The 13674-nt window shown below is 42.4% G+C and overlaps 1 protein-coding gene across 1 annotated transcript in view; it reads right to left on the bottom strand.

Annotated features, from left to right (window-relative positions):
• MALRD1 (MAM and LDL receptor class A domain containing 1) overlaps positions 1-13674 on the bottom strand; it is a 787803-nt gene that overhangs the window by 200967 nt on the left and 573162 nt on the right.

Consider the following 13674-nt stretch of genomic DNA (forward strand, 5'->3'; position numbering starts at 1 on the left):
CTCTACTGTTACTATTCCCAGCAATTTTTTCAGCCCTTTTCCTTGACTTTTTTTTCCACTTTAGCTTGACTGTGTAGCTCTCTATATAAAGGGATTTTTAATTGTGGATGCATGCATATGTTAAGGACTAACTTGGAATGGATTTAATGGTTCTTTCAGATTTGGAGATATATATGCTTCTTTTTTGGATTAGTTTTTGGATGTCATGTTTAGCATTGTGGTTAATGTTTGCAGAAACTGAGGGATCGATATTCAAAGGGGTCTTTTTACTAAGGTGTGCTAACAGATTTAGGGACCCCTTTTCCAAATTGTGTTAAAAGGTGGCCTGCGGTGGCATCAGCATGTGTTTTTGATGAGCGCTGAGACCCCCCTTTTACTACAGCAGATAAAAGGCGAAGGGGGGAGTTTGAAAAACAAGAAATGGCTGTGCAGTAAGTGAACCACTTGCTGCATGGCCGTTTCCGGGGGGAGCACTTACCGCAACCCATTTAGGTGATGGTAAGGGCTCCTGCTCTAACTCAGTGGTAACCAGGCAGCAATTACTGCCAGGTAAGCACCAACACTATAAAAATACAAAATTCTTTGTAGTGCCAGAAATGGTGTGCACTGGGGGTGGGAACTGCTGCTGGGATCCTGCAGTAGCCCAGTGGTAGTTCCAGAATGACACACAGCAAGCCCATTGCCACATGCCAACCTTTTTTTTAAAAAGGACCCATAGTGCGCACTAAGGGTTTCTTTTACTAAACGGTGGCTGTACAGGAAGTAACGCTGGGCTACCGCAGGAGCTTGGTGGTTCTTCCCATCTCTAATGCACCATCATTTCCGGTGCTACAAACATTTATTTATTTTTGTAGCGCTGGAGTGTACCCAGCGGTAATCGACACTGCCCGGTTACCATCAGGTTAATCCAGGAGCCCTTACTGTCACCTCAATGGGTGGTGGTAAGGGCTCCTACCAAAATAAAATAGCCGGGCTCCCCCCCCCCCCCCCCCCAAATGGCCTGTAGGAATTGATACTTCCCTTTTACCAGCTGCAGTAAAAGGAGGCCTCGATGTGTGTCTACGCCAGCGCCAGCCCCCTTTTGCCGCAGCTTGGTAAAAGGGGCCCTAAATGCTAAGAAGCCCATTTTATACTTATGGGCTTCTTAGCATTTAGGGCTCGATTCTAGATATGGTCCCTAAAATGAACACACGCTAGGCAATTATGCCTAAGCATATTCTAAACACTGTGCACAAATTTACTCATGGTATTTAGAATACGCTTAGGCGTAGTTCATGTGACTGAGTCTACATGTGTCCATTTATACCAACAAAAAGCTGGTGTAAATTCCTGCATGTACACGTGCACTGGCCCATATTTTATAACAACGTGTGTAGAATTTGGAACGTTCACAAAATGCCCATTTCCACACTACTAAGCACGCTCCTTTTTGCCTGAGCACGTTAGAACTTAGACACAGTACATTACAAAATATGCTCAGCAATGTACACGTATAAATTCTAATTTTTGCCAATTAGTGCTCGTTATTGCTTGTTAAGAGCTGTTAATGCTTAACACCTTGTTAAAACAATTAATCCACGCACGTAATTATAAAATATGCCTAGATTTATGCACGGAATTCTGCGTAACTCTAGGCACGTTATATAGAATCCGGGGGTTAGCACAAACTATTTGTTAGCATGTGTTAAATCCATTAGTGCACCTTAGTAAAAGGACCTCAAAGTGATTTAACTAGCCAGAAACGGCTTCTGGCCAGTTGAATCATTTGTTTGGGGCTAACCAGTCATATTCAGTGGCACTTAACTGGTTAGTGATGATGAAAATGTCTGGTTAGCGGCTAAAGTGAAACACGCTATTTTGGAAGTGTTCCAGAGGCAGAGTCAGCACTTGACCTGGCATTGTATTTCCAGGAATAATTACATTTACATGCATATATGTGCACATACTGTACATGTGTGTCAAACTTCTGCCTATGTGCTATTCTGTAAATACCCACTTAACTTACATAGCACATATTTGCAAGGAGGGGGAGGGGTTACACATAGGTGGGGCTCAAACTTCTGTGCGTTAACTTACTAAATATTTTTTGAATAATTTTAATATACACAATTCAAAAAACAATACTATTAGAAATAAGCAGAGTACTTTACTAGGACTAATTGAAGAAACTAGAAAAAAAGCCAAATATATTAACTCTTATGCCTGTACATTTTTTTAGCCCCATACTACTCTTAGGGCCCTGTTTACAAAGATGCACTAGCATTCGTTAGCGTGCACTAAAAATTAGCACGTGCTATCTGTGTATGCGCCCACAATATTTCTATGGGTGCCTACACAGTTAGTGTGCACTAATTTTTAGCGTGTGCTAACAAACGTTAACGCGCCTTTGTAAACAGGGTCTTTAGTTCTTCTAATATTCAGACAGCTCTTTATCAATAAGAAATCTTTTCAAAGAACACATACTTAAAATTCTGGTAGGTAATCAAACACTAGCATGGGAATCTCTGAAAATGTTGATTTTTTTAAAGCAAGAAATTATTTTCTTCTGAATTGTGTGTCTCATGCTACATACGTAAACACCTGGATGAACTGGCCAAATAAGGAGATACATTTTTACTGAAAATATATCTTTAAGATCCTTATCTTCTCCCACTTGGAGGAAAGAGTGAGCAACAGGGTGGCACAAGAAGGAATATCATCTGGTGATGGTTCTAAATAAAAGAGTAGTTAAAGCAGAAGAATCTTCAGGTTTCTGTGGTACATACGGAGAATAATGTAGGCAGATAAAGACGATACAGCCTATCCAGTTTGCCCATTCATGCCATCTACTCTCCTTATCACTCCCTAGAGAACATATGTACTTGTCCCAAGCTCTCTTGAATTCAGTTACTGTTTTCATCTTCACCACTTCCACCGGGAAACCATTGCACAAATTTGCCACCCTTTCTGTGAAGAATTATATCCTCAGGTAACTTGAGTCTATTCCCTTTTACCTTCATCCTATGCCTTCTCATTCCAGCCAGAAGTTCCTTTCAATTGAAAGAGACTCACCTCCAGTGCATTTATGCCACGTAGGTATTTAAATGTCTCTATCATATCTCCCCTCACCCAACTTTCTTCGAAAGTATATATATTAAGATCTTTAAGTCAGTCCCCATACACTTTACGATGAAGAACACTGACCATTTTGGTAGCCACCCTCTGGACTGATTCCATCCTGTTTTTATCTTTTTGAAAGTGCGGTCTCCAGAATTTTATACAATATGCTAAATGAGGTCTCACCAGAGTCTTATACAGGAGCATCATCACCTCCTTTTCCCAACTGGTCACTCCTCTCCCTATGCATCCAAGTATCCTTCTAGCTTTCGCTGTAACTTTTTCTACCTGTTTGGCGACATTAAGATTATCATATATAATCACATCCAATTCCTGCACCTCTTTTGTGCACAAAAGTTCAACTGTACCGTTCCCGCGGGTTTTTGCAGCCCAAATGTATGATGCAGCATTTTTTAGCATTAAATTTTAGTTGCAAAATTCCAGGCCATTCCTCTAACTTCGCTAAGTCCTTCCTCATGTTATCTACATCATCAGTGATGTCTACCCTATTGCAGATTTTGGTATCATCCACAAAAAGGCAAACCTTACCAGACAGCCGTTCAGTAATATCGCTTACAAAATGTTAAGAAGAACAGGCCCAAGTACACTCCCTACTCCTACAACCTGAGCTTTAGAAACATAATAACAATTTAACAATGTATTCAGAATCTTCAAATAGCAAAGTTTGCCTGGGTTATCTATGAAACTAGGTGTACCACCTTGCCTACCTTACCCAGGGCCTGTACATGTGTTAGTGAGAGGGACTGAGGCAGAGCAGTAGCAGCAGTGATATTTGATGCTATCTGGAACCACCGCTGCCAGGTCAGCATAAAGGAACGCTTCAGCTGTGATCCACACCCTCAATAGCAGGGCTGCAAGTGCATGCCCAAAGGAGCATGCCAAAGGGGGCAAGCAAGGCCCCTTTGGAGCAATGGAGGAGCAAGAAATGCTGGTCTTTTTTGATTCACCTTGAGATAATGTTTATTTCTCTTAAACTTCATTATGATCAAACACAAGGGGTGATCTAAGCCATCTGCTCTCAGTATTCCTCAAAGTTTAGGCCCTATGGATAGACGTGTGGTTTGTTTTATTCAGCAGTAATGGGTAGATCAGTGGAGCTTCTCTCAGTTCAGGGGGTCAATCCATCCCACCCCATAATTGTCTTTCCATATGTCTTCAGACAGAAGAGTTTCTTCTCAAGGTTTATTGACTGCTAAAGCAGTATTTACACAGCCTCAGGCAAAGTCACCCTTTTGTTTGGAAAGGACTGTCCTGATACTTACTATAGTAGTGTACCCCACCTCCTCTGGTCCAATTAAGTAACTTATTTAACAGATTTCACTTCTGGATGTGTGGAGAGTCATGTTTCAAAGAGAAGGGTGGCTGAGGTTTTCAATTACTTAATTATGTGAGTTCCCTAAACAGATTATTGAGAAGCTTGTGGAAGCGAATAAAGGATTATCCTTCTTGAATTCTCAAATTTCCTGTTGAGAATCACAGACTGATACATTACAAGATATTAGTATGTCAGCAATCAAGGACAGCCTGTTGATTCATAGACAATTAGAATCTTTTGAAAATATGTTGAAGGCTAAGTCATTACATATATTGAATTTTTCCCATATTCCATTTTTTACCTATCTAATAGAATGTATTTATTTATTTTATTTATTAGGATTTATTTACCGCCTTTTTGAAGGAATTCACTCAAGGCGGTGTACAGTAAGAATAGATCAAACATGAACATTGGTTTTGACTCGTAACCACTTGTAACCACTCGCCTCCACCTACCCTCCTCTCCTCCTTCCTGTACACATTAATTGATTTGATATGCTTACTTTATTTTTTGTCTATTAGATTGTAAGCTCTTTGAGCAGGGACTGTCTTTCTTCTATGTTTGTGCAGCGCTGCGTATGCCTTGTAGCGCTATAGTAATGCTAAATAGTAGTAGTAGGCAATTAGAGCAGTAAAAATATTCAAACAACCATACAAAGTATGGCATGGTATACTACTTGCAATGACAACACAATATGTACTAGAACATTATAATTGGTAGTGAAGGGTAAGGCAAAGTTGTAACATATAGATGAGTAAGAAAGTAGGAGGAATTAGAAAGTAAGGTGACTGATTTGAAGAAAGTTGCACATGAGGTCAGAGAGATGGTTCAATATTATCTCAGTTAGGCTAAGAGTGGATAAGCATGTCCCGCTGCAGTATGTGCAGCCTGAGTCAATCCTTGTGTGTGTGAGTGAGACTAACAAGTTAGTTACTTATTCCATTAAAGGCTTGGTTGGAGAGCCAAGCTTTCACCTGCTTCCTGAAGTAGAGATAATCTTGTGTTAAGTGGAGCCTTTCAGGCAATGCTTTACGTTACACGGTATCTGCAGCACCTAGGCACTAACACTTAACACCAGCTCTATGGCTGGCATAAATGTTGATGCCCAAAGGTTAAGCACCCATTTCTCTACATAGGTTAGCATTCTATAAAGGAAAGTAGGTACCTATATTCCATTTATAGAACAGGCTCCTACTGGGTGCTCTCTGTTTACCTAATTTTAGGCACCCTATTATTGAATTGCCCTCGTAGTGCTGCTGAATATAGAAATGATTTGAAATATCGAGATTAGACATTTTCAAGTATTCCCAAGACACTTTCCTGAAAATTTACCTATAAAATTATTCTTGGAACAAAAACAACAAAAAACCTGTCTTGGTTATATGGACACAGTTTGGCAAACAAATAAAAGCCTCTGTTGAATTAAGACTGCTGCCAAAGTTCTGCTGCTTAGAGCTTTCAACCAACTAAATTGTGATTGCATCCATTTAGAACATGTTGCCTGGGGAAAGCTAAGACAATTAAAGAAAGACTATGGAAGGAATAACATAAAGGGAACATCATTAAAAGTGAGGCAGGGTTTTAAAAAGCAAGAAACAATAATAGAAAAATGTTTACCTCCAACAATATTTTATCTGAACAACCTTTACATGAAGAAATGTGTGAGCAAAAATTATTTGAGCGGAAAAAAAATCAGAATGTAGCAAAGCATTTATAAACATATTAATTTGCACAGATAGATCCTGCCACAGGTAGATCAAAAATGGCAATTCATTTCTTTAATCACAGTTTTCAGCAATGTTTTAATAAAAATGTAGTCTGTTCTTCATTCCGGGATCTGTAAATAGCAAACTGATTTCCATTTAAAAAGGTATTCTTTCAGCCTGTTTTTACACACGCCAGAGAATGGATTTTTGCAGGAACAGATATTTCTAAGTTCAGTTTAAAGACAAAGTACACATTCCTGGTATAATATAACAGCTCACATATGCATAAAGTACCCGGGTGAGCTTACACTCCTTATTTTCATGGTGACGGTACGCACATTTTCAATTTGAAATCTACCTTTTATAGTGTGCACATAGCTGTCCTAGTTCATACTCCACCCAGATAAATTTACACAAAAAAGAAGTAATTTTATTACAGTTGGGCACCGAGGGGTAATTCTATAAAGGGGTACTTAGATGTAGCAGCCTCAATGTGGTGCAGGAAGCTCCTATTCTAAGATAGCATCAGATTCCATGATGGAATGGCAGAAACCTACATCAGCATGCCTACATGCAGGCAAATTCGTTTATGCCAGGCCTAAGGCAGGCATTAATGGGTACACCTAAGTGCACACGCAGGGTGCACAATTAACAGTAGTTTTAGGTTGTGGATATAAGTGAGAGATCAACTAAATACTGATGTTTCTTCGAATACAGATCAACTAAAATATATAAATAAATACACCACAAAAGATCTGTTGTCAACAAATGACACAAAACTGACTGCAGGTTTCAGCAGGAAAAAGGCCTCAAAGAGCTTCCAGGTCTTACTTCAACCTGTTGAAGCTATAATGGGTCCATAGACCCTGCTTTCATCCTTGGCCAAAAAACCTGCTGTTATTACAACCTGCTAGTGAAAAACTCTATCTATAACTTTCACTAGCAAGTTGTAATAACAGCAGGTTTTTTTGGCCAAGGATGAAAGCAGGGTCTATGGACCCATTATAGCTTCAACAGGTTGAAGTAAGACCTGGAAGCTCTTTGAGGCCTTTTTCCTGCTGAAACCTGCAGTCAGTTTTGTGTCATTTGTTGACAACAGATCTTTTGTGGTGTATTTATTTATAAGTGTGAGAAGCCTTTGTCCTACCCATGCTCTGCCCACATGAGGGAAAAGTCCACTGAACATTATTAAGAATTAAGTTGTTTTTTTTTTTTTTTTGGGGGGGGGGGGGAGTGGGGTTGCCGGGTTCTTGAAGCCTGGATTGGCCACTGTCGGAGACAGGATGCTGGGCTTGATGGACCCTTGGTCTTTTCCCAGTATGGCGGTGCTTACGTACTTATGTACATCCCAGAGGCATATTCAGAAGTCTATTTGGTGGGGGGGGGGGGGGGGGCAAGCTGGAATGAAAGAGCCAGGTATAATCTCCTTTTTTTGCTGCCTCACTTCTCTTTGGTTGCTGTTACACCACTGGTACACATCCTTAAGTCCTGCACTATGCCATTACACATACTATTATAGAATAGCATTTAGGGTGCTTGCAATCCAGAGGTGGCAGGTTTAAATCCCGCTGCTGCTCCTTGTGATCTTGGGCAAGTCACTTAACCCTCCATTGCCTCAGGTACAAACTTAGATTGTGAGCCCTCCTGGGACAGAGAAATATCCACCGTACCTGAATGTAACTCACCTTGAGCTACTACTGAAAAAGGTGTGAGCAAAAACTAAATAAATAAATATATAAGTGGCACTTTTTGCTGTATTTATGTGTGCCAGGTGCCTGTAACTGCAGGCACACAGTTATGGAATTACTCTTCAAATGCACGCTGAGATAATACAGGCAGGTGTTCGTATAGCAGGGATGATACCAAGCCTGAATTTATAAAGCAGAAAAATGGACACACATACAGAAAATGGGACTCATAAAAATGCAACAGAAATAGGGTGGAGAGGGCCCAATGTCAAGAGATCAGTCACCACACACAAGGGTAAGATGCTCCAAAAAACTTTAATCTTACCCTTGTGTGTGGTGACTGATCTCTTGACATTGGGCCCTCTCCACCCTATTTCTGTTGTGTTCGATTGCTGTGGAGAGTGTGAACCCCGCTTTGTCACTCATAAAAATGCCCCATCACTGGGGTTCATTTGGGGCAGACAATGAGCATGCACTAGGTGGGACCAGACAGTGTGCTTGTATGACATATTCCATAAATATCACCAAAAGTCTGCACTCACACCTACACCTGCTATGTATACCAGTTAGAATGGGAAGAAGATGTCTCTCTTGACCTGGAGAATTGGATAGTGCTTGGTGCTGTTGTCTGGCGTCTCACTGTATTGTCAGTCTTCACTCTTATTCAAATAATCCTCACATCTATACTCACTAAATCTCCTTGAAGCCTCTATTGCCCCATTTTCACCTGCTTTGCACCCTGCTTGTCCTCTCTTCCTAAGACCTTCTCCACCACTACAACCAGTTGCATTCTATGGCTCTCTTTACAGCTTCCATCTTTGCCCAGCCTTCGTCTCACTCCAAATCTTTTTCTGTGTCTCCTACTGTGTGCCAGTGCTTGTCAATTTGTGTGCATATCTGGATGTGTCTCTGTGCCACTACTGAAGGGCAATTTCTCCATTTGTGCAATTATTTTAACAACTACTTATACTAAAAAGACTGATCATAACACTTTTTTGCACTATTCAAGTACACATCCTCCTCATCTTAAGGACAGGCTTCCAATATCACAATTCTTGAGATATCGGCGCCTTTGTCATTCTAATGAGGAATATGTATTTCAAGCAATGGATTTGAGTTACAAATTCCAAGAACGGGGATATTCAATCACAGTGATTAAAAAATCCAAGAATAGAACTGTTTAATTCTAGGGAACAATTATTGACTTATTGTACACCAAAACCTGGTGCTGAGGTGATTGCTTGTGTTCTTAAATACTCAGCAATGTACTTAGAAATTGGCAAGATTATTAAGAAATATGGGAAGATATTGGCAGTACATCAGTGCTTTAAAGAAGCTAGTCTGTTGTCATACAGAAGAAATTGTAATCTGAAAGATTTGTTATGTAAATCTGATATATGGACACAAAGAACCACAACATTGAGAGAGAGGTCAATGTAAATGTGGCTGCTGTGTTGTTTGTGAGCTGATGATTGGAGGCTCTTGTATCACTATTCCTAATCGACATGCTATACAATTGAAGCAGTGCACTATTTGTGTCTCCATGAATGTTGTTCACATTTTGATATGCCTTTGTGGGTTCATCTATGTGGGACAAATATCTTGACAATTGAAGACACGGTTGTTTGAACATCCCTACAATGTCAATTGGCAGCAAGGGGGGGGGGGGAAGCCTTTGATCTGTCATTGCAATGAATTCCACCACTCCTTTACAGAATCGAGATGTGCTGTAACTGATGCTCTACCTTTCTCTAAATATCAAGGAGATGTTAGTATAAAGCTTCGTCAAAAAGACCAATAGTGGATTTATTCTTTATATACAGTTTGGCCACAGGGTTTAAAAATTGTATGGTCTGCATTTTTGGATTTTGTTTGTGATGTCAGCATCTGGAAGTAAGAAGATACAAATCCCCAGATTTGGGTTGGCTGGAGTCTTTTTATTCCAGGCATCCTGCGATAATTTAGTGCACTTGTTGGAACTGAATATTCTCTGAAACAAGTAGGTTTAGCTGGTGAAACAAGGATCTTTGTCTAAAGTTTGTGATGTGTGCTGGATTTCTGGATAATAATGTAAGGGCATTGTGGACAGAAGTAATTTCTTTCAAAGAGCATTGCAAATAAGTAACTTTTTTCCTAGTGCATTTACATTACAAAGAGGGGCATAATCGAAGGCGAACGCCCATCTCCATGGGTATCTATCTTCGAGAATGGGCACGTGAAGGGGTGGGACAAACCGTATTTTCGAAAAAAAAATGGGCGTCCATCTTTGTTCCAATAATACGGTTTGTGCCAGCCAAATGCATCGGCTTTGTGCGGATTTGAGCTGGGCGGTATCGTTTTTCAGCGATAATGAAAACCGAAGGTGCCCAGCTCAGAAACGACCAAATCCAAGGCATTGAGTCGTGGAAGGGGCCAGGATTCGTAGTGCATTGGTCCCCCTGACATGCCAGGACACCAACCGAGCACCCTAGGAGGCACTTGCAACAATTTAAAAAAAGTTAACTACCTCCCAAGTCCATAGCTCCCTTCCCTTGGGTGCTGAGCCCCCCAAATCCCCCCAAAACCCACTCTCCCACAACTCTACACCATTACCATAGCATTTATGGCTGAAGAGGGGCACCTAGATGTGGGTACAGTGGGTTTCTGGTGGGTTTTGAAGGCTCCCATTTACCACCACAAGCGTAACAGGTAGGGGGGGGATGGGCCTAGGTCCACCTGCCTGAAGTCCACTGCACCCACTAACAACCGCTCCAGGGACCTGCATACTGCTGTGATGGAGCTGGGTATGACATTTGAGGCTGGCATACAGGCTGGAAAAAAAAGTTTTTAAAGTTGTTGTTTTTGGGTGGGAGGGGGTTAGTGACCACTGGGGGAGTCGGGTAGTCATCCCCGATTCCCTCTGGTGGTCATCTGGTCATTTAGGGCACTTTTTTGGGACTTGTTCATGAAAAAACAGGGTCCAAAAAAAGTGACCAAAATTCGCGCTAAAAACGCCTTTCTTTTTTCGATTATCGGCCGAGGGTGCCCATCTCTCCTTGGCCGATAAACAAGCCCCAGTCCCGCTTTCACCATGCCTCCGACATGCCCCCATCAACTTTGGCTGTTTCCGCGACGGAGTGCAGTTGAAGACGCCCAAAATCAGCTTTCGAATATACCAATTTGGGCGCCCATGGGAGAAAGATGACCGTCTCCCGATTTGGGTCGAAATATGGGCGTCTTTCTCTTTTGAAAATAAGGCAGAAAGTCTTTGGGCATGTCTTATTATGAAACCCACATTGCTATAATGTTAAAAGTTGGATGGAGGTTTTGTCCTTTTTTTTTTTTTTGCCAATGATAGTATGGAAGACAGAAGTTAAGCTGAATTGGCGTTTACTGTCACTTAAGTTTGAAGCTTTTATCTCCATCTTACTTGTTGCACGTTTGGTAGGCTTCCAGTGAAGTCCTTTAAGATACAGCTTTTGGAAATATATTTTATTGGGAGCTGTGATGTTTTTATTTATTTATTTATTTCATTTGTATCCCACATTTTCCCACCTATTTGCAGGCTCAATGTGGCTTACAATATTCCGTTATGGCATTTGCCATTTCAGAGTAGAGATATAGTTGGTGTTACAAGAGAATAAGGATGACAAGATAGAGAGTTGCGCATGTACCATGACAGGAATAAACCTCACTCCTAAGCCAGAGTATGTGGCAAAATGAAAATTGCCGCGTGTCCATTTTGGGTCTGAGACCTTACCGCCAGTCATTGACCTGGAGGTAAAGACTCACACGGTAACTAGGCGGTAATGACCTACGTGCGCCAAATGCCACTTGGTGTGTATCCATTACGTGCGCCTAGGGTTAACATATGGCTCCAGAAAAAGGAGGACAGATCAAACCAGTCTGGGTTTTACTTACATTGCTTTCAATGGCAGTAAAATCCAGACTGGCTTAATCTATCAAGGGCCGGTCTAACCCAGTAAGCGGGGTAAGCACCTCAGGGGGGCGCCTGCCTTCAAGGGCACCGCTGCGGCACCATACCGTGCCGCCCTTGGGGGTTTAAATCTTTAATTTCCCTTCGTCCCAGAAGCCGCGTCATTTGAAAGTCCTGCCTGTCTCTAGCCTTCCCTCCCGTCGTGAGTTTGTTCCGCAGAGTCCCGCCTTCTGACGTCATTTCCTTGAGGGCGAGACTCTGAGGGAACGATTTCATGAAGGGAGGGAAGGCTAGAGATAGGCAGGGCTTTGAAATGACGCGGCTGCTGGGACGGAGGTAAATTAAAAAAGACTTAAACCACGCAGGGCAGCAAGAAGAAAAAGGGGGATGTTGGGGGGAGAAGAGGGCGGGCAGGTGGCCATAAATGGGAGGAGGATGGGTGCGAAGGAGAATTGCTGGACAGGGGCAGGGTGGTAGAAGAGAGAAAGGAGATGCTGGGGGGCGGGGGGGGGGGGGGGCGCCAACTCATAGTCTGCAGGGGGGTGCCAGAGACCCTAGGACCGGCCCTGAATCTATCCTCTTTTTTCTGGAGCCATATGTTAACCCTAGGCACGCCCAAAAATAAAAAATATTTTTCAGACGTGCGCCAAAAATGAAATTACCGCAAGAACCACATGGTAACTCCATTTTGGCGCACATTGGGCGTGCGTAGACGCTTACACGGTTCACTTCAAAGTTCTTTTTGATCAAGACTATGGCACCCACAATGATGGAAAATATTTCTGTATCTTTCTATCACATTTTATTGGTCTCAGGCTTGGTACTTGAGGATCTTTCCTCGCTTCTTGCGATTCACCAAGTAATCATTTGGGATTGCTTTACAGTGTGTGCATTTGTGTGACTCTATTTGGGTATTTGGGTGGTGGGTGCTGGTAACATAGTAACATAGTAGATGACGGCAGAAAAAGACCTACCCGGTCCATCCAGTCTGCCCAACAAGACAAACTCATATGTGTATACCTTACCTTGATTTGTACCTGCCTTATTCAGGGCACAGACCGTACAAGTCTGCGCAGCAGTATTTCCCGCCTCCCAACCACCAGTCCCGCCTCCCATCACCGGCTCTGGCACAGACCGTATAAGTCTGCCCTCCACTATCCTCGCCTCCCAACCACCAACCCCTCTTCCCCCCACCTGCTCCGCCACCCAATTTCGGCTAAGCTTCTGAGGATCCATTCCTTCTGCACAGGATTCCTTTATGCATATCCCATGCATGTTTGAATTCCGTTACCGTTTTCATCTCCACCACCTCCCGCGGGAGGGCATTCCAAGCATCCACCACCCTCTCTGTGAAAAAATACTTCCTGAGTCTGCCCCCCTTCAATCTCATTTCATGTCCTCTCGTTCTACCGCCTTCCCATCTCCGGAAAAGATTCGTTTGCGGATTAATACCTTTCAAATAGTTGAACGTCTGTATCATATCACCCCTGTTCCTCCTTTCCTCCAGGGTATACATGTTCAGGTCAGCAAGTCTCTCTTCATACGTCTTGGAACGCAAATCCCGTACCATTCTCGTAGCTTTTCTTTGCACTGCTTCCATTTTTTTAACATCCTTCGCAAGGTACGGCCTCCAAAACTGAACACAATACTCCAGGTGGGGCCTCACCAACGACTTGTACAGGGGCATCAACACTTCCTTTCTTCTGCTGATCACACCTCTCTCTATACAGCCTAGCAACCTTTTGCTACGGCCACCGCCTTGTCACACTGTTTCGTCACCTTCAGATCCTCGGGTACTATCACACCAAGATCCCTCTCCCCCTCAGTACCTATCACCGCCTAACACATAAGTCTCTCGTGGGTTTCTACTCCCTAAGTGCATCACTTTGCATTTCTTCACATTGAATTTTAATTGTCAAACCTTAGACCATT

The sequence above is a fragment of the Microcaecilia unicolor genome, chromosome 1, assembly GCF_901765095.1.
Source record: "Microcaecilia unicolor chromosome 1, aMicUni1.1, whole genome shotgun sequence".
Classification (NCBI taxonomy): Eukaryota; Metazoa; Chordata; class Amphibia; order Gymnophiona; family Siphonopidae; genus Microcaecilia; species Microcaecilia unicolor.